The sequence below is a fragment of the Oxyura jamaicensis genome, chromosome 3, assembly GCF_011077185.1.
Source record: "Oxyura jamaicensis isolate SHBP4307 breed ruddy duck chromosome 3, BPBGC_Ojam_1.0, whole genome shotgun sequence".
NCBI classification, from domain to species: domain Eukaryota; kingdom Metazoa; phylum Chordata; class Aves; order Anseriformes; family Anatidae; genus Oxyura; species Oxyura jamaicensis.
This window is the reverse complement of record NC_048895.1, coordinates 64,057,001-64,080,128: the sequence shown is the minus strand read 5'-3', so window position 1 is coordinate 64,080,128 and position 23,128 is coordinate 64,057,001. Positions and strand designations below refer to the sequence as shown.

General features: G+C 36.6%; 1 protein-coding gene and 1 long non-coding RNA gene across 6 annotated transcripts in view; one reads left to right on the top strand and one right to left on the bottom strand.

Moving 5' to 3' along the window:
• Nucleotides 1-23,128, top strand: part of NKAIN2 (sodium/potassium transporting ATPase interacting 2) — a 566,015-nt gene that overhangs the window by 426,552 nt on the left and 116,335 nt on the right. The window lies entirely within an intron of this gene.
• On the bottom strand, nucleotides 20,870-21,145 carry LOC118163643. Its single transcript, XR_004749150.1, has 2 exons — nucleotides 21,033-21,145; nucleotides 20,870-20,999 (listed from the first exon to the last, which is right to left on the bottom strand). It is a non-coding gene; the product is annotated as an uncharacterized LOC118163643 (long non-coding RNA).

Here is a 23,128-nt window from a genome sequence, read left to right as displayed (position 1 = left end):
TACCAATAGAAAAATAAATAAATAAATAAATAAAAATACGTCTTTACATTAGATAGCTTATCTGGCTGTCACTGCTAAGGTAAATCACTTTCTGTACTAATCATCACACCAAGGAATAATGTGTGGCACTACAGGGGCCACATTAGATTTTCAGTGAGCTCATGTGGTGTTGAGTTAAAGAAAAGTCAGACATTTGATTTAAATCCAAAGGCTTAAACCAAAGCTCAATACTAAGTCCCTAAGTTTACCCCAGTGAGTTGTTTTAACTCCTATAGCAAAATAAGGAGATAATGCTTCAGGAAAGCATATCTGCATAGCAATTCAGGACTGACACCCTTTTAGCAAGATCTGTGTCACATGCCCAGGTTGAAATTTGTCTTCTTCACCTTTGTTGCATTTTCACAGGGGGCTGCAGATGCCTTTCTCCTCTTTCATCTCTGTCTTTGCCCTCCCTTACTGGAGCCTGTTGGCACTGGCCTGCAAGAGCTACTGTTTTAACAGCTGCAGTCTTAACAACTACCTCAGTTTCTCCCTTTCTGGTGCTGACAGCCAGGGGAACAGTTACTACTGCCTTCTGAATTAGCCAGTGTGATGCATTTCTACAGGGCACAGTAATTTTACCCTGAGAGATATTTTTGCAGTTCTGCCGCCTGATTACAGCGTCAACGTACGTAGTGCTTCCAAAAGTATCCAAAGGGATATTGTGTCCAGGACTCAAGTGAAGCTGATTTCTTCCATCTTCACCTAAAAAGATCTCCTTGAAAATCTAGGGTGTTTCTTAGCAGCTGTATAGAACTTTGCTCTTTCTCTTAGAAGTATTCTCCTGGTCTCAGTAAGTGATCAGACCAAAGACTCAGAATTAGTTGCTGTGTTGCTGCCTTGTGCATAAGGGAATTATAAGTGTTAACTGACAGCTAACTTGAACTATCTCTGTCCTCCTGTTTGAGAGAGAAATTCTTAAACTGCAATGCAAAAAGCACTGTGCCAATAAGCAAGCCAACAACTATATTACTAAATCATTGCAGTCCCTGCATGGTTGTCACAACCTCCACACAGTCAACTTTTTCAATATTTATTAAGTGAATAATGCTTTGTGGAGATGTCAATAATCTTACATACATTTAAAAATAATAATAATAATTAGTTAATCCATGTTCAAAACATCAGATGTTAACAGGTTTTCTGAGCTTTTGGTAGGAGTCAGACTGCATCTTCACAACAGCTCAGAAACACCTGCTTTCCAGAGATAGAGCATAATTAGTGCACTTCTTGCCCCTAAGGAAACATTACCTCCATGGCCGCCCAGCAAAGTAAAATTAAGATTTCTGTCCTGCCTACTTACAGGTAAGGGTAATTAAATGGGTCACAAAGGTGAGAGAGAGGGAGAATCTCCTATTAGCCAATGATCTTACAGGTCAAGAAACACTATGAAAAAAATAAAATAAAGAAGAAGACAGACATAGTTGCCTGGAGGACAACATCTTAAACTCCTCTCTCTTGTATAAGTATTCAAGGGAATTATTTAGACATATACTAGAATAACATATACAACAACAGCTGAGGTATAAAATTTAGGATCAAGGTTTGTCGATTTTATTCCAAAAAAAAAAAAAAAAAGTTTAAAAAGTTTGCATTCAACTTAAGAAGAAAAACAACAACAACCAAAAAAGTACTTAGGAAGTATACTAGAAAAGAGGGAGGAAAAGCCAGAGCTGTCTTTGCTTTTTGCAAAATGAAGTCTTTTAGCCAGAAATGATCACATATGAAAATGAGAAAGGCATCAGGGTGTGCCTGCTTAATTTAAAGTGGATCATGCCATTGCAGCTTCTGAAATGGTTCCTATTGCAGCAGATGCAACAGTCCCTTTGGGACTGTTCAGCCTTTAGAAGACTCAGTGAGTCTTCAGTGTGTATAAATACCTGAAGGGAGGGTGCAGAGAGGACAGAGCCAGCCTCTTTTCAGTGGTGTCCAGTGACAAGACAAGAAGCAATGGGCACCAACTGTAACACAGGAGGGTCTGTCTGGACTCCAGGAAGAGCTTTTGTACTGTGAGGGTGGCTGAGACCCAGAATGGGTTGTCCGGAGGCATTACAGAGTCTCCCTCCTTGGAGATATTCAAAAGCTGTCTGGGCATAGTCCTGTGAATGTGGCTGTAGATGACTTTGCTTGAGCAGGGTGGTTGGACTAGATGACCGGAGGTCCCGTCTAACCCCAAACATTCCATGATTCATATTTTTTCTCTTCTTCTGCCCTTTTAGAAAGACCTTTAGGGTTCTGAGGTTTTCAGTAGGCATAGAATAACTCTAATGGAGACAAACATTAATGCCAACAGCCAACACCAAATACCTTGAGGTTGTAATATTGATAATGCACATGTCCAGTGGTTTCTTTCCCTCCCAGTCCCCTGCAGATTGCTGCCTATTGAATTACATAGACATTCATCATGCCTGTGCATTTGACAACTTCTGATGAATCTTTCTACCATGAATTACTACATTTGCCTTTTGAACCTAAATAAGCTTGTCCCAGTGGTCAGTAAACTACAGCAATGACTCCCATTGCTTCATTACAACTAACATTACAACAGTTTGTGTTTAAACATTTAACTAGCTTGTTTCAATAAATGTTTTAAGACAAAGTATCCAAAGGCCCATGAATAACTACAAGGAGGTCATATCTGTTGATGAATTTCATTTTCCTTGCTACTCAGATGACCTCTATGGCTTCAACACGGATAACAAAAATATATTCTCTGGGATCATAGTCTTTGAACTTTGTACTGGTATAAAGATTTAGGTTAAAATAATGAAATTAGTTTTCTTACTATTTTGTTGCCTAGGCACATGAACAGAATGTGGTTACAATACAGAAATTCAATTTCTCATTATTTCATTGTCTGGACCAATGAACAGAATGTGGTACATACTATTCATTATTCAATGCCTTAAAGACAAAATTATATTTTATTATCTGTTTAAGTCTATAAAACCTTGTATTGAAACATTTTAATGTTTTTAAAGTTCTATCTTAACACAATATTCATTTAGGATTCAAAGGACCTTATGATTTTTTCTATCATCTTTAGTATTTAATTTAAAAAAAAAATGTTGAATTTACATGAAACATAGCATAAAAGGGAATCCACATCTAAGGTATGTTTGGACTTTGCTCATTGGATGAATTTTTAACAATTCAGCTCAATGATCCTAATACTACTGCTTGTAGGAGAAGTTTGAAATGACACCAATATATAAGCAGACAATTTCAAACCAAAACTAAAATTCAAATTTGATTCTTTGTTAATGATATTGAGCATAACAACTTAAAGAATAATATTTCTCAGTACACTAAAACTAAATCCTTTTCCTAAACCAAAATTCTTGATATTGTAAGCACCTGTACTCTGGTCATCTTTATGGCCCTCCTCTGGACTTATTCTCGTACATCCATATATTTCTTGTGATGGGGGCCCCAGAGCTGAACACAGTACTCCAGGTGACATCTTTCACAAGAGCAGAGTAGAGGGGGTGAATTGCCTGCCTTGACCTGCTGACCACACTTCTTTTGATGCAGCCCAGGATATGGCTGGTTTTCTTGGCTGCAAGTACACATTGCCAATTCATGTTGATTTTTTCATCAATATTATATAGTATACATATACCTCTGTTGACATCACAACCTCTGTAATCTCTTCTTTCTTTTCCTTTTTTATTTTGCTTTTTGGGACCTGTCTGTAGGAGCTGCATATCAGACCTGCGATAAAACAAAGCATTGCTTGGATTGTTTTCAGTCATTTAGTGTACTACAGAGGTCCAGATTTGAAGTAGTTTGAATTTCTTTACTTCCTTTTGCTGGATTTTAGGCTGAGCCATGGATATCTAGAACTCTAGGAGAAAGTAGACTTTACAAAATATAATTTTACAGAGGAGAGTTAGAAAACTTTCAGAGTATTCAGAAATGCCAGTTTTTAGGTGTATTTTAGCTTAAAGTCATACTTTTGAAAGCAACAAATATGAGCTTTATGCAGATTTGGAGCATCTAATACTAAACACTCATTGCAAAATATAAAAATTTTGCCTTTCTCTTCTCAAGATTGCTAAAGCTGTGTTAACACTGCATATGCAACCCAAGGTCAGGGCTTCATACTCTCACCTGCCAAATCATCTGTCATGGCCAATTTATGTCCATAGCTTCATTCCCAGCTCAGTCTCTCTGTTCAAGCAGTGCAATTCAAACCCAATTCTGCTCAGCAACCAATTGCCATTAAGGAGTAGTGATTGGGTTCAGCAGTTCACAAGGATTTTTTGGAGCACAGGCACTGCAGCTGGGAGAAGGAGCTCGCTTTTTCAAAAATAAAAGAGAAGTTCAAGGTGAAAACTTAGCTGCTTAACTTGCAACTGGTTGCTCCTTCGTTAGGTGGGAACTTTGGGAAAGGACCAAATGTTACTAATTGTATTCACTGTTCCTATTAATCAATGGTAGTAGACTGAAACTTTACTTAATTGTGTTCCTAATATAAACTTCTGTTTCGTTTTACTTGTTTAAATAGTATTTGAGTAATACCACTATATTTGATTTTGAAACCAGAGTAATTTGTGGAGTAATATACTTCTTATTTGTAGTTTTACATCCTGGGATCTGAGATACTTCCCAACCTTTCTTTAAGTTGGATTGTTAAAAAAATAGAGGATAAGCCACATAAGAACATCCCTTGAATACATATTCAAATTTAGTAGATAAGCTCCCACTCACCAACCTATGCTACTCCTAAAAGTAATGTGAGATTAAGAAATCAAAACTAAGGTTTAATAACCAGCCTAAACTGTATAAAATATACTTCTGTGAAGAAGGGTAAAACTGCAGCCTTCCTACCATGACAAAACTCAAGCGTAATCACTGTGTAGTTGATGGAAGGTGCTTAAAAGGAAGGTTAAATATAAGGGTCTTGATGGGACTAACCACTGAGAGTAGTACTTCATGCAATATAGAGAATAATGTCCCAATTACACTGCCTAAGAGCATTTGAGAAGAGTTTTGCTGTGGATTCTGGTGAAAGCAAAACATTACATCACTGTCCAATATACATTGGTATAGCTCTGTCCAGAACATATTGTTATGATCCAAAATCTTCATAATATTGTCTTATACTACTAAAAATATACGACTTGTTCTTTCATCTCTTTTTTGATTACATTCACACAAAGTAGGCAAAAGAAATTGAAAACTACCTGTTGGTCAATTTGTGGCAAAAAATCTCGACATAAACTCACAGAGAAGACATGAAAGAGGGTGGTTGAGCAGTTAAATTCACCTGCAGAGTGTCTTTTTGATGGCATATATAACATAAAAACCATATGAGGTCCAAAAGTGAGAAAAGCTGTGGGTTCAGGAACTCAGTGATTAAAGCCTCAGGAAAATAAATAAATGAATAAATAAATAAAAATAAAAGGCTCAGCCAAAAACTGAAAAACCTTGGAAAAGCTGCAACCAGAAATTTGGTTTGCTAGAATGGAAACCACAATCTTGAGATAATTCTGACCTTTGAGAGGCAGATTATTTCTTTTTAGTAAAATATTAGATCTCTTTTTAGCTCTTTAAAGCATCTTCCATGAGCAAGGGAAAAAATAATCTGAATTTTAAACTCTTTTGGATCTCTTTTAACATTGTGATTTCAGTTTGAAACTTAACACTGTCAAGCGTTTTCCAAAGGTGAATTGGATTCATGGCCTTGACTTATACTTTCCTTGTAGTTATTATACTCTGTTTCCTGCAGCTCTGTGTAGCAATATGTGTGCATGTGTGTCTGTGTGCATGTGTTTTAAATATTTGTAACTAAATCTACCAGGGAAGAAGGGCAACTTACAGTAAAATAACTTTAACTAGAATGTTTGCCTCTTTTTATTGCTTTCACTCACTACCTTAGACTTGGATATTTCTTTTCATAAAATTTAAATATTGTGTTTAAAGATTATTATTTCTTGGACATATTTGTTCTTATTTACCATAATGTTTTCTCCATATGATAAAAGTTTAACCTAGGAGAAACGACATAGAATATTCTACTTACATACTTTTACTGAAGACAGCTGTGTAAAGTTTGCAGAGATTTGGGGCCTTTATCATATGAAATTGAAAAAGTGTTGTAGGGATTAAAATAGCAAAATTTGCCTCTCTTTTCTCTACCTTCATCTATTTATCAGTTCTTCTAAGCCATATAGCCTTAGTCAAAAATAGTATCAGGTCCTTTATTTATTTTTTCTTTTGAGGAGTCTGTAATCATTTTTCAAATGCTGCACTTCAGAATATGTTTGTGAGGCAGGCACACCTTCTTAGTAGTTCTCGAGAGAGCTGAGCCTTCTTTCTCTCCTCACATGTATTATTTATGTGAGTATGTAGGAAAGCTGAGAGGAAGAAATTGTTAGAACAGCCACTGTGCACCCTTCTGCAGAAAGGTTGGGGTACAAAGCACCATAAAAAGAGTACTATATATTTTCATAGTTTGCTGGGCACTTTGGAAAATTTTACTTCTTTATGGACAAGATGTCTGGCTTCTGTCAACATATCTTTAAATTAACCACTACAACAAAAACTTGTAAGAACTGTACATTGCAACAAATGAATGCCAAAAAACAACAGTAATTCAAAGCACACAAGATTTTTCTTTACTAATAATAATTTAAAAAAAAAAAAAAAAAGTCTAGGAGAGCAAACACAAAGGTAGACAGTGTTTCAGGTAAGATGTTTTGTGCATATTATTCAGAACTTGTATCTTCCCTAGGCAGATGTTTCTCTCTGTCTAGTCAGAAAGAGGAGGGGAGTAGCTATTTGGAGAAGTTCGCCTACACCTGTTAGCTAGGTGAGAGGAATGATGGGAGCAGCAAAATTCTGTGCATGTAGACCAGCGATAAGTTGCTAGTTGTCTGCAGAGAAACAGGAGAGTATTAGTATAATCTATTCTCTGGGATGTTTTTGGAGTGGAAGAGAACCATAACATCTGCTGGAATCAGCACTCCAGTATGGCTGAAGTGTTGCTTAAGAAACATTCAATTTTAGCAGTCCCAATAAAAACTCCATGACCTAATCTAACTCCAGGCAACTGCAATTCAAGTCTACAACTCAATGTGGTAGACAGCCAGCCAGAAAGAACTGCATATCTCAGCTGAACTATCAGCCAGAAGGTATGTACAATGGTATGTACAGATGTGAAATCCTTGATTCAAGGATCAGAGTGGTTATTATATGAGAGAAGCACTGTAAAAATGAAATAGTCATTGAAAATACAAAATAAAAAACAATCTGTAATTGAATGAGACACCCAAACCCAAATAGTGTTTCTCAAAGGAATTATGCGCACACAGGTACTCTGTGGAAGCCATCGTTCTTTGTAAGTGCTTATGGTATTCACCATGTTTTAGTTAACTGTTAGCAATAAGAAAGCAATGCAACTATGACATTTTATAAAGGAGAGAGAAAGCTTTATTTACCATATGTGAACATGTGAAAAGAGAAAGTTAAAAGACATATGAGAAAATTTCTCTCTGAGCACCTGCATTAAACACTTTCTCATCTCTAATGATCACCTTCTATAGTCATAGTTGCCTCCATGGCTTTTCATGCCATTTAATTCAAGACCACTTCTGCTAAGTTGTTTGCTGATAATCCTTTACTACTATTCATATTCTGAATATTGTAGTAATGTCCTATCAGTCCCTATCAACATGAAGGCTGTATTTTTTCTTATGTGCCTTGTACATATAAAATTCAAATGCACACAAATACAACCTGACTTCATTTCTTTGTTTAAAACAAAACAAACAACAACAGCAACAAAATCATAAAACAAAACACTGAAAAAAAATGTTTTTAATTCTAGTTATTGGTACTGTGAGCATCTCACATTTTCCATTAGAGTTTATTCAAATGTTTTTGAGTCATCAGATGAGACAAAACACTAGAATATTGGTTCTGCACCAGCAGGTAAACAGAAAAGAATGTATATTTTAGCAAGGACTTTTTACTACTTTCTGTATTTCCTTCTGAATCTATATCAAAATAAAATTGTGCAATGGAAAATCATATTTCTATCCTGTACTACTCACTCTAAAACTGTGATTTTTATAAATTACTGAAAGCATATATCTAAGATGGATTAAAAAAAATAATAATAAAATAAAATAAAAATCTGTTTTACTACTGTGTTTAAAGGTATTAAAGGAGCAAACTAAAAGTCAACTTCCATTTCAAATTCCCTGTTCACACTACACAGTTCTTGTTGTTTACGGATTTAATGAGTCTATAAAGCTTAAACATAAATACTTGTCATTAATTTAAAATAAAACGACGGTCTGGGATTTCTTTGCAAAATACTAATGTAAAGACTGCAGGATTCTAAATTTTTTATTTCCACTGATTTTATACTGTTACTGTTTGCTATAACTTTTTTTCCTCTGCATAGTCATTTATTCAGTTTATTTTGTTAGTATTTCTGTCTGTTCTAACTGGAACTTGTCCTTGTTAAGCAGAGCTAGTAGCTCAGGATGTTAACTCCTAAAGGAGATTTCAGCTCACTGTTACATGGGAGTCTGTAACACAGCTGTTAAGGAGAAGCCTAGCTATGTGAGAACACCAGGCTTGTAAATGCCTGTTTCCCACAATGCAATTCACACCTTTGATTACGGACCAGAGTTATGGGCAATCATTAAATAGCCTAGAAATATACATATACATATATATATATATATATAGTTGTCTCTTGTTGTCTTTATCCTCATTTGTTCATTTAAGTTAACTTATAGGCTCTCATGATTAATTGGGCTAAAAGCATGCTCACGGACCCTTGTAGCTGCTGAGCTGACAGGACACTGCTTGTTAAGTCACCACAATTCTATTGTGTTTGATCATACTACTATAACCTGAAGCTTTGGCTTTCTTCTCCTGCTGGTTTAAATCACAAGTTACTTCCCTGAAGGCTTTAGATTTATTTCACAGAATAAAACCAACAGAAGAAGAGAATCAGGGCCCCAGGACAACTGACTTATGCAACAGTAAAAGAGAGGAGGGGAATTTATGGATGACATCAGTAAAGATGTGTAGTCTTTGACGTGTAGTCACTTACAGCTTGGAATAGTTACTCTAATTATGGAAGTGGATTGCAAACGTTAGAGATTGCAATGCAGATAATCACACAGTATCAAAAAACAAAGAGTGAACTTATTTTTTTACTATAAATCCCACTGGTGGAACAATACCTAAAACCCACGTGAGTCTTGAATCATGAACAGTTTAACTTAATTAGAGACATAGGAGTTTGTATCCTGCACAATGAAAACATACAGCTCATTAAGTGAATAGGAAGCCTTTGAAATACCTGGAGTATTTCATATTGTAGGAATACTGATTATTCAGCTGCATACATAAAAAATAAAAAAATAAAATAAAAAAATAAAAAAATAAAGGCAGAAGCAAAACCAACACACCATACTGTTCAACGTTACAAAACAATTATTCTATTCAGTCAGTGCTTTAAAAACAAACCTATTCCAGAACAGCTGGAAACCTACAACTGACATTTATAGCAATTGCAAGTAGTAGTTAACATAATGCAGTAAAAGAAAAGATTGACTCTTTTGGTCTTTCTTTCAACATATTTTACTTTTAATATTATATTTAGTTTATTATTTACATGTAATGTCTTTCCTGTTCTTTTGTCTGCCCTCAAAAGTTCTAATTAGCCATTCTTGTTGGCTTTGGTTCACCTGTCAGACAGTTCCCCGCTAATGTGTTTTAAGATGCCCAAAATCTTGTTGATGGAGCTTTTATACCAGTATGTGTATTTTGCTTGTTTATTTCAAATTCAGGTATATCCCTTTAAGCATAAGTTTCTGTACCAGAATGAACTGTGCCACTGTGCCAGTTTTCTATAACTGCTCATAGCTGACAAATTACTCCTAAATGCACCTGTAAATAAAGAAGCATTTTTTTTTTTTTTTTTAAATCAATCTTCACAGAATCACAAAGTCACAGAATCATCTAGGTTGGAAGAGACCTCCAAGATCACCTAGTCCAACCTCTGACCTAACACTAACAAGTCCTTCACTAAACTATATCACTAAGCTCAATATCTAAACGTCTTTTAAAGGCCTCCAGGGATGGTGACTCAACCACTTCCCTGGGCAGCCTATTCCAGTGATTAACAACCCTTTCAGTAAAGAAGTTCTTCCTAATATCCAACCTAAACCTCCCCTGGTGCAACGTTAGCCCATTCCCCCTCGTCCTGTCACCAGGCACGTGGGAGAATAGACCAACCCCCACCTCGCTACAGCCTCCTTTCAGGTACCTGCAGAGTGCAATAAGATCTCCCCTGAGCCTCCTCCAGTTCTCTCAGCCGCTCCTCATAAGACTTGTTCTCCAGACCCCTCACCAGCTTTGTTGCCCTTCTCTGGACTCACTCAAGCACCTCCATGTCCTTCTTGTAGTGAGGGGCTCAAAACTGAACACAGTATTCAAGGCGAGGCCTCACCAGAGCCGAGTGCAGGGGGACAATCACTTCCCTAGACCTGCTGGCCACACTGTTTCTTATACAAGCCAGGATGCTGTTGGCCTTCCTGGCCGCCTGAGCACACTGCTGGCTCATATTCAGCCGACTATCAACCAATACTCCCAGGTCCTTCTCTGACAGGCAGCTTTCCAACCACTCATCTCCCAGCCTGTAGCGCTGCTTGGGGTTGTTGTGCCCCAGGTGCAGGACCCGGCACTTGGCCTTGTTGAACTTCATACCGTTGGCCCCGGCCCATCGGTCCAGTCTATCCAGATCTTCCTGCAGAGCCTTCCTACCCTCGAGCAGATTGACACACACCCCTAACTTTGTGTCATCTGCAGACTTACTGAGGGTGCACTCGATCCCCTCATCCAGATCATCAATAAAGATATTAAAGAGGACTGGCCCCAGTACTGAGCCCTGGGGGACACCACTAGTGACCGGCCTCCAACTGGATTTGACTCCATTCACCACAACTCTTTGGGCCCGGCTGTCCAGACAGTTTTTAACTCAATGAAGTGTACGCCAATCCAAGCCATGAGCAGCCAGTTTCTTGAGGAGAATGCTGTGGGAGACGGTGTCAAAAGCCTTGCTGAAGTCAAGGTAGACCACATCCACAGCCTTTTCCTCATCCACACAGCGTGTCACTTTGTCATAGAAGATCAGGTTCATTAAGCAGGACCTGCCTTTCATAAATCCATGCTGACTGGGCCTGATTGCCTGGTTGCCCTGTAAGTGCCACGTGATGATACTCAAGATAATCTGCTCCATGAGCTTCCCTGGCACTGAGGTCAAACTAATAGGCCTGCAGTTCCCTGGGTCTACCCTCTGGCCCTTCTTGTAAATGGGCATCATGTTTGCTAGCCGCCAGTCAACTGGGACCTCCCCTGATAGCCAGGACTGCTGATAAATGATGGACAGCAGCTTGGCCAGCTCTTCAGCCAGTTCTCTCAGTATCCTTGGGTGGATCCCATCCAGCACCATCGACTTGCGTACATCCAAGTGCTGTAGCAGGTCGCCAACCATTTCCTCGTGGACTGATCCTGAAACCTTTGATGAGGTTGTGCCATCTAGGGCAGATGCCAATGAAAAGCAAGGTAAACCACACCAAAGAGATACTCTGTGATGACTTATGGAAGAAGAAGAAAAAAAAAAATACAGCAAGAAAAATGTAAATATTTGTTTTGAAAGTCTAGAGACTGTTTTTCTTATCTCCATTAAGATTACTAATACTAAGGCAGATCAGTTCAGACTCAGATTCCCATTCATTTATGAAAGTCCAAACCACATTGTAATAAGTCGTCATTGCATGTATCTTTAAGCAACAAAATTAGTGGATGATCATTAGGAGCTTTATTTACTTATACCTCCAATGGACTTAAGAAATAGAGAAGAAAGTCTGAAGCTACACTGCTGTATAAAAACAGCTCCAAATCCAAGTTCATGGTCAGATTCAGCAACTGTGGATCCAGTCCTGGAAATGTCTTGCCAGGTCTGGGGAAAATCCTAGTATGACTCATGCCTTAGAATACACCTCAGGTTATATTTATCTGCCACACGGATAAGCAACAGACTTCATCCTTCCCGTCTCCTGTTACTGGGGGTTTTATGCAACCGACATCACATGGTCATAAGGTGCTAGGATTTGTCCTAGAGAGGCGTATGCTACTTACTGCTGAAGCACAGGCTGCTCCAGTACTGCCTGCACAAACATTGTATGTGGAATCTATCAGGTCTTGGGAGTTCCTAAGACTTCAAGCTCCTACTCGAACCAGCTGTTTTGGCTGCCATGCACGCATCTCCATAAGCTTTTCCAGAGTGCAGTTATGTCAACTTATGTTAATGTCTTGCTCTGAGTGTCCCTTTAGAGGTTTCTGATACACTCCAGTGACTACAGAATAAGCACAGGGAGACCAGACTTCTAAATTAGACTCCCACCTGATTCCTTAATGCTGGGCTCTGTGAATCTTGACTGCCATGCCCATGCTACCTGATTCCTTAAAGGATAAGGCATTTGAATGAACTCATGCAATGGTCACAAACAAGAATTATGGCTGTTGCATACATAGACAAATTGTGTGGCTTTTTGTTGTTGTTGTTTTAAGCCTTGTATCGGAGGAGGAGAGTGTATTTGTTTCCTTTCCACTGATTCTTTCCAGACCCTCAAAGAGGCTCACCAGACTTCTGTCTTCGAGACATTAGGAGAGCAATATGGACAGCTCTAATGCACCATGCTGTAGTACTTCTATGTTTCCCAGACCCACTTAGATTTCTGCATGCACATCAGCTCACTGAACAAGAATTGATTAGAGTTTAGAGTGCTCCATCAACATTTTCTATGCAAGAATTTTCAGAGGAAAAGACAGCCAATGACAGCATGTTTGAGAGATCAATATGAAGATGTTTTTAGAGATCTTTAACCTTAAATAGATTAGTACAAGCCTAATGTATTTCTAAAAGATATTCCTCAAGCCTAGTGAATTCTTCCCTAGTTGCCAAACCAACACCCAACACTTTTTTAAGCTGTGGTTGAACAGTTCTAATGCTGGGAAAAAAAAAAAAAAAAAGAGAGAGAGAGAGAGAAAAAAAAAAAAAACTCACTTTTATAGTTGTTATTGTGGCATAGCCTGTATTTTAAAATATAATTTTCTGTCATATAACACCAACTAATGCCATCCAAAGTTCTTCAATATGTTACAGATGAATGTTACAAAATTTTATCAATGCAAAATACAGTACTTCATTGGTGAGATAGTTCCAGTTCTTTCAGCAGTAAGAATAGGCATGTCTGTGTCTTCATATTTGTTTTTGTGAGATGAATGTTACAATATTTTTTAAACAAAAAGAGAAGGAAACCATTCTTTTGCTTTCTTACTTTGCTTTTTTTTTGTGGTGGCCTGTGCTAGGAAGAGTTAAGACACCATAAAGCTTTTAATAAGTCTTTGTTGGTCAATTTTAACCATAGAAATTAACTCAGAATTTCTTTATTTGCCTTTCTATTCTCAAATAAACTCGTACTAAAAAAAAAATAAACAAATAAACAAAAAAAAAAAAAAAGTTGAACTCTTTCCCCACAGATTTTCCCAGCTGTGCTTGGGAACTTGTTTCTCCTCTCTTTTCATACCTCTGGCAGAGAAAATTATAGAAACTACTCCTACTTAAGATTTTGTTGTAGATGAGTCTTTGTCTGAGATTGTTCATCTACAGCACAGCTTCAACTTATGACAGCTGCTGAATCTAGGTAACCTGGGTTTTATTTCAGACATTTGGGGCTCTAAATCTCTCACATTTTACTGAACCTATTTAAAATTAGTGTTGATGTCTGTAGTACTCAGAAAATGAAAGAAAGGTCAGTACCATCAATTCAGCTTCAACTGTGGTTATGCCAAAATCCAAGACAGATCTTTATATAAGATATGATGACTCATCTCCTTGAAGAAACCTGAAGTGTGGTTCATTTCTTGGTTATTATAGCAAGATGTAGTCATCAATGTCTGCTTCTACCAAAAGGAAAAGAAAGAATTGTTTAACTCAAAATGTTGGGAGCAAAGCTGGTTTTAGTATTTATATAGGTATTTATATACCTGTCTGGTCACAAAGTGTGTGTTGTTTATTCAAGTGTTTGATAGGTCTTACTGAATACAAAAGCATTATGCATTTTATCAGCATAGTCATGTTCAGAGCTAGAACTGTACTGTACTGTGTACAGTAAAATTAGAAGGGATCACATTATCTCTCACCAACACAGTCTGCAATCTGGTAAATAATAAACATATAGACAGTGACAAAAAAGGAAAAACTCTTACTTTTTTGTTGTTGTTTGTTTGTTGTTTTGTTTTGTTTCATTTCTGTTAAAAGCTTTTGGGCAAACCTGCTGGCCCCAGAAATTATGACCCAGAACATACAAAGTCCACCTTCCCAGAGAAAAACCTGTACAGGGGTACCCAGAAGAGACGACAAGGCTCAAAGCTCAGCCTGAAGCTGAACTCTACCTCTGAAGGAAGCCTCAGATTTTAGGCATCAAAAAAGCTGCTCTCAAAAATATTGCTTTTCTGTTTTGAGGTGCTGATGGTTACCTCGTGTACTTGATCCGAGTAACCTGGTACCTGTTCCTGTATTCCCTATGTCTATGCAGACTTAAAGGTTTTGTTTTCTTTTTGTCTGAAATGGTAAGACAGACTCAAATATTCAATTGGGAAGGAAATATATTATTTCTTGCAACAATACTGTAATGTTCAAGGGTACCAAATATTGTGTGAATACTAATCCATAGTGAATTAATTATAAATAGAATTATGAAGTGAAACAACATATTTCCAATCAATAAAACTAAATTTTATTGGGAACAAATAAGGTTTAATCATTTAATATATAATAACACAATATATTGTGTTTAAACAAAAAGGTATTGGAAGCCTGGAAAGTAAGGCAAGGCATATAGCTAATGAATTTTGTGGACTAGCAGCATGTACCAGAGAAACTCCATTAATCATTTGATTCTTGGTACTGTAACCCTTCCCATCTAGTCTTGAAAGGCTGTTTCTGAACAGCCTTTTCACTATCTGAGGTTGCTGATTATGCTGGAGCTGGGCTGAGGATGTGTCAGCAGGGACAGGAGAGCCAGCCACAACATTAGTTGTGGGAATTGCAAACTGAACCTCGCCATTTGTGGCACAGGGACTTTGAAAATGTTCCTGCTTACACAGGTGGCATAGAGAGAAACTGTCTGTTTCCTTGCAATATCTACCTGTGGGCTTTGAAAATGCATAAATATTTCTTGAAATCCATGTCATCTCCTCTTTTTTTGCCATCTAATGCTAAGAAAGTCTGGAATTGCTTTGAGTATGAGGCATCAGCTGCAGCTGTCTGACAGTGAGTTGTCTAAGGTGATGCTAATCAGCTTGAGGCAATCATCTGGGTAGGTGGGATGACTCAGCCACTGAAAGCAGCAGCCACTCATTCCTGCCAAAGGAGCCTCAACAACTAGATTAGTCTGGAAACTTTGCAATTATTCAGCCAAACATAGTCAGCCAAAGACAGGTGTGATGAATCTTAATCACTGCTCATAAAAATACTCCTATCTAGTAGTAGTAAGCTATCCCAAGCCACAGAGTGCCTTGAGATCATAAATGCCAGCAAGTCCTTTTCACTGAAGTAGGTGCAAGGGTATTTGTATGCGTGAACTTTCTGTGGGGTTGGCATTTTGTTGCTAAAGGCCATCATGAAAACCTCAGGATCTTGTTAGCTGCTCATTTTTACAGTCCTTAAATGGTATTATCAGTGCTCATCCCTAAAAGATTTGTAAATTAGTCTCAGCAGTTGCATTTTTTCTAATAAATTGCTCCTGTTCTTTCAGTTTGGGAGAAAGTCCTTGGACAAACTGAGACAGAGCCCAGACAATTTTTTTTAAGACCATAAATTCTATTTCTTTTGACCAGTCATCTTGAAATGTGTATATATAGTAGTGATTTCTCAGTTTCTATTTGTAGATAACCATCATCAATCTTTTACAAACTTTGGTTTACTGCATTGCTCAAATTTTGCCTCAGATGTATGCCATAGACTGGTGCTGGGCAACTATCATCATAATTAAGTAACCCCTCTGTCCTCCTGTATGACTTGCGTCATCTGGGAACATATGTAGGAAAAAGAGAAACACTACTGTCAATCAGTGTGATTGTTAGACTAAGTTCTCTGTTCACCATTTGCCTTGGAATTGTTCACGAATACATGAACTGGTGTAAATACCTTACGTTAGTGAATAAATTAAAAATTTAAACAGAATTTTTCAAATGATTCATGGGGGAAAAAAGAAAAATACTGTCTTTGGATGCACATCTGAAATTAAATACACAAATATTTTTCAAGCTTTTTCATTGGATAAGTTTTCTTCACCTGTTTTCCAAAGGCAAAGAGAGTGAGAACATGAAGAAAATTATGTAATCTATTATTTAGCTTGTTCTGAAATCCCAAACTTGTTTTTAAGCAGGTGCAGGAAAATGGCATGCTTGAATGAAATGAAAAACACTGAAGCTAAAAAAGGTTATTTTTCATTGTGAAATTGCATTTTTTATCTTATTGCTGATTTCTTGCTGCTTTGATAAGTCATCCAAATGGTAGGAATTGGTGATGGTTAAAATTAGAATTGAAGGGATATGTATACTGTTAGCAGTATACACTTATGTTCTGTTGGTAGTTGCAATATTTTTCTGTCTGTTCTTCATCAAGAATCTCTTCATGTGATTTCTTCTCCACATGCTTAAAACTCTGTCATTTCATGCAGGCAGAAGAGCAGTGGTTTTTATTTTATTTTTTTTTAATTTTATCATATAGATTGCACAATTCACCACCGTTTCACTATTTGCAATTCTATCACTTCAGCATTAGAGATATAAAGAGGTTAATTTTAGAACAACGAGTGTCATTACTAATTTCTGTGAAGTATCAATTTCTGTTTGGATATTGGACAGCAACTAAAAGAAAATAAGGTAAGATATTCTGGGTCTCCCTTCGTAGAAGGTTATGCTTTTTATGGCTTTGAGCATCCACATATGCTGCAAAACTGCTGTGAATACTGAGAGTCTGTCTGTGGGAAAGCATAAGAATGAGCAATGGAGTGAAGCTGAACTGTCTGCTTAAAGAATGCTGTTATGTCTTCATACATTCATTTGTGGTGCTATATAACGTTACTTAGCTTCTACAGAGATATCCAGAAAAAACTTTTTTTTTTTTTTTTTTTAATTGCAGTTCAAGGTAACTTAATGCAATTCAGAGTGTTTTCTTTCAGAGTGTTTTGCCATTGCCTCCTGCACTTCAAAGTTGTGGAAAAATATTAGAGTAAGAAGAGTCAAATCTGCTTATATGTTAAGAAGCTTTATATTTAATATAGCTCTGCCATTTCCATCATTTTCCTAAAGTAAAATACTACCTGTATTCGCTAGCTAATATGGTTGTGGGTAAAATCTATTTTAAAAAACCAGTTTGGTCTTTTTTAAGTTACCAAGGTCATTAAACTTGATGTTGGAAAAAGCAAGTTGGGGGGGGGGGGGGGGGGGGGGGGAACTAAATAAATAAATAAAAGAGATCCTACCAATCTGGAATTGTATTGGAGCTCTTTGATTCTATTACATGCATCACAGACTCCCTGGTGTAGCCCTGCAGAAATCTGTTTTGAAATAAGCCTCAAGGACCAAGAAGAGATTGATCATTTATATAAAATAATGTTCTTTTCTGGTTTATTCTGTTTGTGCAACCACTGGAAAAACACTTCCTTTCTTGACAAAAGCATTGTTCACCATCCGACAGGTCTCATGAAGCTAAAAGAAATATATATATTTTTGCACTAGTAGATAGAATTCTTATTAAATACCCTTTCATAATGTTAAGTAATGTTCTTTGTGTCTCTTAGCTTCCCATTGCTTTCTTGAAAAGGCATATTAATTATATTTTCTTTTTCTGTTCAATGGATACAACATGATGTGAGGATTCTATGATTTATAAAAACTCCGATTTATTACAAGTACAGAGTTAGACTACCTTAGTTTACAAAAATAAATAAATAAAGTTTGACCTCTGATATATGCAAATCTTCTAGGTAAACCCTATCAACAAACATTGTAAGAATAAGGAAAACTGTGGAGTCCCCTTTGCAGGCTGTATCTCCTGTACATCCATTTGTTTGTTGTTGTTGTTTTATTTTATTTTACTGGGAGAGGGGAAGGGGATGGTGAGAAAAAGGACGGAATGTCACTCTTTTCATTCTTATGGCACTAGGTCAGCAAGATGCTTAGTCTTTTGTCTAACTTTCACCACTGAAAAGCATTAGACTACAGATCAGGGTGAGATTTGTTGTGATCCTACATATCTTGCTTATCAGAGACTCTGAATTGATCAGTTTTCAATAACATAACTTATTAAAGTTAAGGAATTCCTGCAGACACATTTCTGCAGCAGTCACACTGACCATCTGCAGTAGTTAAAGATGGTATAGAAAGTTGCCAGAGAGTTCCTTAGAGATTGACATTTTAGCAAAATTGCTAACGAGTATTGTTTTTCTGATGCAGCTTTTTTCCAGTGCTACAGTTCCTTTTGATCTTTACAAGGAAAGTTTACAAATTTGTAAACAAATTCTAAGGGCATGAATATCTGCCTGTGATAGCAGATGTGATATATGCTATGCTTTCTTTGATGTATGATATTACTGTCTTTATATATTCATTTGTGGAGCTTCCACAGAGATATCCAGAACCACACTCTCTCAGACTCTGTAATAATTTGCCTTAAAGAAAAATAGGCCTTTCATGTTAACAAGTGAAACTGTAATTAACCATAAGACCACTAAACAAAGTAATGTAGTAATTTTTTACTGTCATAACTCTGATGCTATCATGAGAGGTTATCTTGAATCTTAATACGTCATTTCTCTTAATGTGTACAAGGACTAATGAGCAAATTATAAATCTAGATGAAGGGAAGGCTTATGGACTCAGTCCATAATTATGCTTAGAATTCATTGGTTTTATTCTGAAAGAATGGTGAGCAGTGGATTTTCTGCTGGGATTTTAGGCATGGTGCTTAGACTACATAAATTTTCAACACTATTCCCTAGGACTTTTTTTTTAATAGATCAGGTTATTCCTCTTGTAGAGATGGTTTTTAAAATAATCTAGCTGTACCAAGCATTTAGTGATGCAGTTTTATAATAAAATGTATTCCAATGGCTATATGCACTTCAGTATATAAAGATATACCAAATTTGACCTAGATCTAAGGGAAGACATGCTGATGCTTTGAAACAAAAAAAAAAAAAAAAGGGGGGGGGGCCCCCCCCCCCCCAGGTCAGAGGGAAGGAGATGTGTTCAGCTATTTCCTGAACTAGGGTTTTAGCTGAGGCATAGATGAAAAATAATGGGAGTTGCAAAAGTGAATATTTCTCCCCTACAACAAAATGAATGGGAAAACAAGGGTGAAAAAATTGGAGAAAGATTTTGGCAGTAAACACTAGAAACACATAGGTTTGTTTGTTTGTTTAAGATTTACCTCTCAAAGTTATTTTTCAAATGCAATTTTTTTTTCCTCTATTAATTTTAAAGACATTTTTAAAATCAGATGAATGTCCTTTTTATGTAAAATCAATAGTCCCTGAATATGTAAATGATGCTTTCTAATCAATATATATAGGAATAAACATTAAAATAGAAATATTATCATTGTCAAAAATATCCACATAAAACTGAGAAAAAGTGGAGATGAAAAACGATTATTCTAAATATTGTGAGATTGTGATTGTGAGGTTATATTCCCCTCAGTATGAAAACTAGCAATTGATACTGGAGGACAAAAAAAAAGTCTGAGATATACAGGTACAATAATTATACATAAAATTAATATCAATATGAATGATAAAATGTAGTAAAATAAAAACACTTCTTTTGAAGCCTTAAATTTCAATTCAGAAAACCTGCCATATTTATTGATTGATATGAGAGGTCTACAGCAAAAGCTCTGAAGCATGAAAACCTTCTTGAGGAATAATACGTAATTGCCAATGAACTGAGTTTAATGTCCTTATTTCATGCTGAACAAAGCCTTGCTTTTGAAAGAAATTCATGTAATTTGATCCAATTGTCAGGCTGATCAAGAGAGACTGAGCTCTCCATTACCATATAAGAGGAAAAAAAGGAACTCCTACAAAGAATTGGAAACATTGAGAAAAGTAGGTTGAAATGCTCTTTGCAATTTTATTGAATGTGTAGAAATATCAAACAAGCAAGACAAAATAATTTGAGATAACTTTCCATTGTCCCCAAATAATTTAAGAAATGCAAATGTCAGTGAGAAAAAGCTTTGAAATATTATTGAAATACATGAGACTGTTTACTTTACAAAGTTTAAAATTTCCTTTCAAAATCGTGATGGTTGGACCTGATGATCTTGAAGTTCTTTTCCAACCTCAATGATTCTACGATTCTGTTTTTTGTCCAGAGGCAATTTCCCTATAAAATCAAGGAAAATCTTTTTGCTAACACAACTGTGTAAAAAAAAATATATATAAGTATATACCTATATATATATATATATATATACAGAAAAGTTTTGTTTTGATAGTCTTTCAGTTTTTCAGTTCTTCATCCTGTCATCCAATAAAGCAGAACATTGAAGTCTTACTATCAAACAGCTATAACTACTCTGTCAAGCATGACTTTTTAAACCTGTCAAGCAGTCATTCCTTTTCCATTGCAAAACATCTAACTTCAAGCTTCCTGACCTTCTTCCCAAACAAAAGTTTCAAAAAAACAAGCAGTAAAATCCCACCTTATAAAAGCCTTTTCACAAACTCAAAACCAAATCCTGAAAAGTGTTTCAATTAATGTTTCATATAAGAAGCTCAGATTGTGTTAACTGGTGTTTCTTCACTGAGGTCAAAGTAACTTCTTCTAACAATACTTCAGCAGAGAATTCTCTGAAACAGATAATATTTTGTTCCATTGGTTACCATCTGTCAAGAATTAGGGTGCTATAGTATTTTGTTATCAAACCATCAACATTTTATTAAAAGTTATATTCTTTAGCACAGATTTTGTAATTAAAGAGTTGTCTTACTGTACTGCCACCTCAGCAGGAAATTTTAACATAAAACCTGCGTCATTAATAAGCTACTGAAACTAAATAAAATTGATATTCTCAGGCACTGGGTAGTGCTAGAAATTTACATGTGAAGATGCTTAATACATTCCTCTAAGAAATCTCAGTTTTCAGCAGCTTATGATTTTTGCCTTTCATGCTGAATTTTTTCATGCTTTCTCTCAGCTTCGGGCTTTCCTTTTTCTCTAGGGGAGATGGGTGTTAAATTTCAGCAGAGATTCAGTTACTTCAAAGAATGAGATTAGATGATAGTTTTACCAAAAACAATTCCCAGGTATTTGGCTGAAGTGTTCTGGACTACTCATACTTCAGAACAGCATTTTGGCAGGAAAATTGAAGGCTGGTGTTGGAGATATGCATCTCTTCTCCGTTTGAAAGTCAGATTTGGTAAAATTAGTGGAGTCTTATAGTGCACCTTTAAGGATTTGACATATTTGTTCTGTGGGTAATCCAGACACCTTGCTCCTGTGTTGGTCCTGCTGCCAACTGTACCCAGAGAACCAGAGCCCTTCAAGGAACAGAGCACATGTCCCAGAAACAAAGAGGCTTAGGATCAGTAGACTTCCCAAGAGGCCTGGAAGAACAGTGAGTTGTTAGCCAGTATTCTCCTTTGCACACTAGTCAATATTTCCCAGGAATGATAACTTACAAATGTATGCCTGTAACTCTCTTCACAATTTTATAGGAGCTCCTACTCTGCCATAGGCATACAGCAAACATTACTTCTATATCTTCTTTATAAAAGAAAAAGCAAGAACTTGCATAAAATCTTTTCTGGAAGATCTGAGGTTGTCACCCCATCATCCGATGGCAAATTTTCTTTACTTAGCCGGGCAACTGTAAGAAAACATTAATAATTTCAAGAAGATGCTTTATAGTATTGGAATTAGGAAGAATTTCTTTGTGGAGAGGGTGGTCAAGCATTTGGATGGGCTGCTCAAGGGAAGGGTAGAGTCCCCATCCCTTGAGGTAATTAAGAGACGTGTATGTGGTTGTGATGGGATTTGGTGGGTCAGACTGGTGGTTGGACTTGGTGATCTTGAGATCCTTTTCCAACCTAAATGATTTTATGACTTGATTCTATGAGAAATAAAATTGTTAATTCTTAATTAACAATGATCTGTTTTTTAAAATTAAAAACCCAGGTAACTATTAGCAAAGAGTCTTTTATACACATTTGGTTTTGATTATCATAAGACTAGCTGGGGTCAGTTCCATGTCGGGATGTTGGAGGGAGAGCACTATGGGCCCTGTCACTCAGGGAAGAGATTACCAAACTACTGAAGCTTCTTTCCACAGACAGGGATAATAGGAGACATTCAGTTCTGGAAAGGCATTTTTCAGTTCATGAAAATGACATTTTTCAGTGTCTCTGTCCCCATCCTTTCCTTTCCCTACCACAAAATAAAAATAAAAATCTGCCAACAGCATTGTTGACCTGAACTCAACTTCAAAATGTCAGGAACCCTCTATCCCAGACCTATAAGAATAAATTCAAGATCCTGTGATTGTACAAACTGAATAAAAATTGTACATCTATTTTTTTTTCATAGCCTAAGTTCAATAGTCATGGTCCTAGAAAAGAAGGACAAAGAGCTCTCTTCAAAACCCTGCTCTCCTTTCCAATTTGCATCTCTCGAGATCTTGTCTTTGGGGACTGAACAACGTATAGCAGTATATGGAAAGGAAAACTTGTTTTTTGTGGTTTTAATTCTGATTTGTGGCCAATGTCACACCCAAGAGACACACTATTCTTCATGTCAGTCAAATGCGCAAAAAAAAAAAAAATAAAAATGTTTTTTTCACAATACAAGGCTTTTCTGTTTTATTCTGTTTTACCAATATAGCAAGTTAATTATTCCCATTGTCTGTTACAAAAACAAGACATTAAATCAAGCTACTCTGTTTTCAGCATACCACAGTTAGCACTCTGCTGAGTTTGTGACC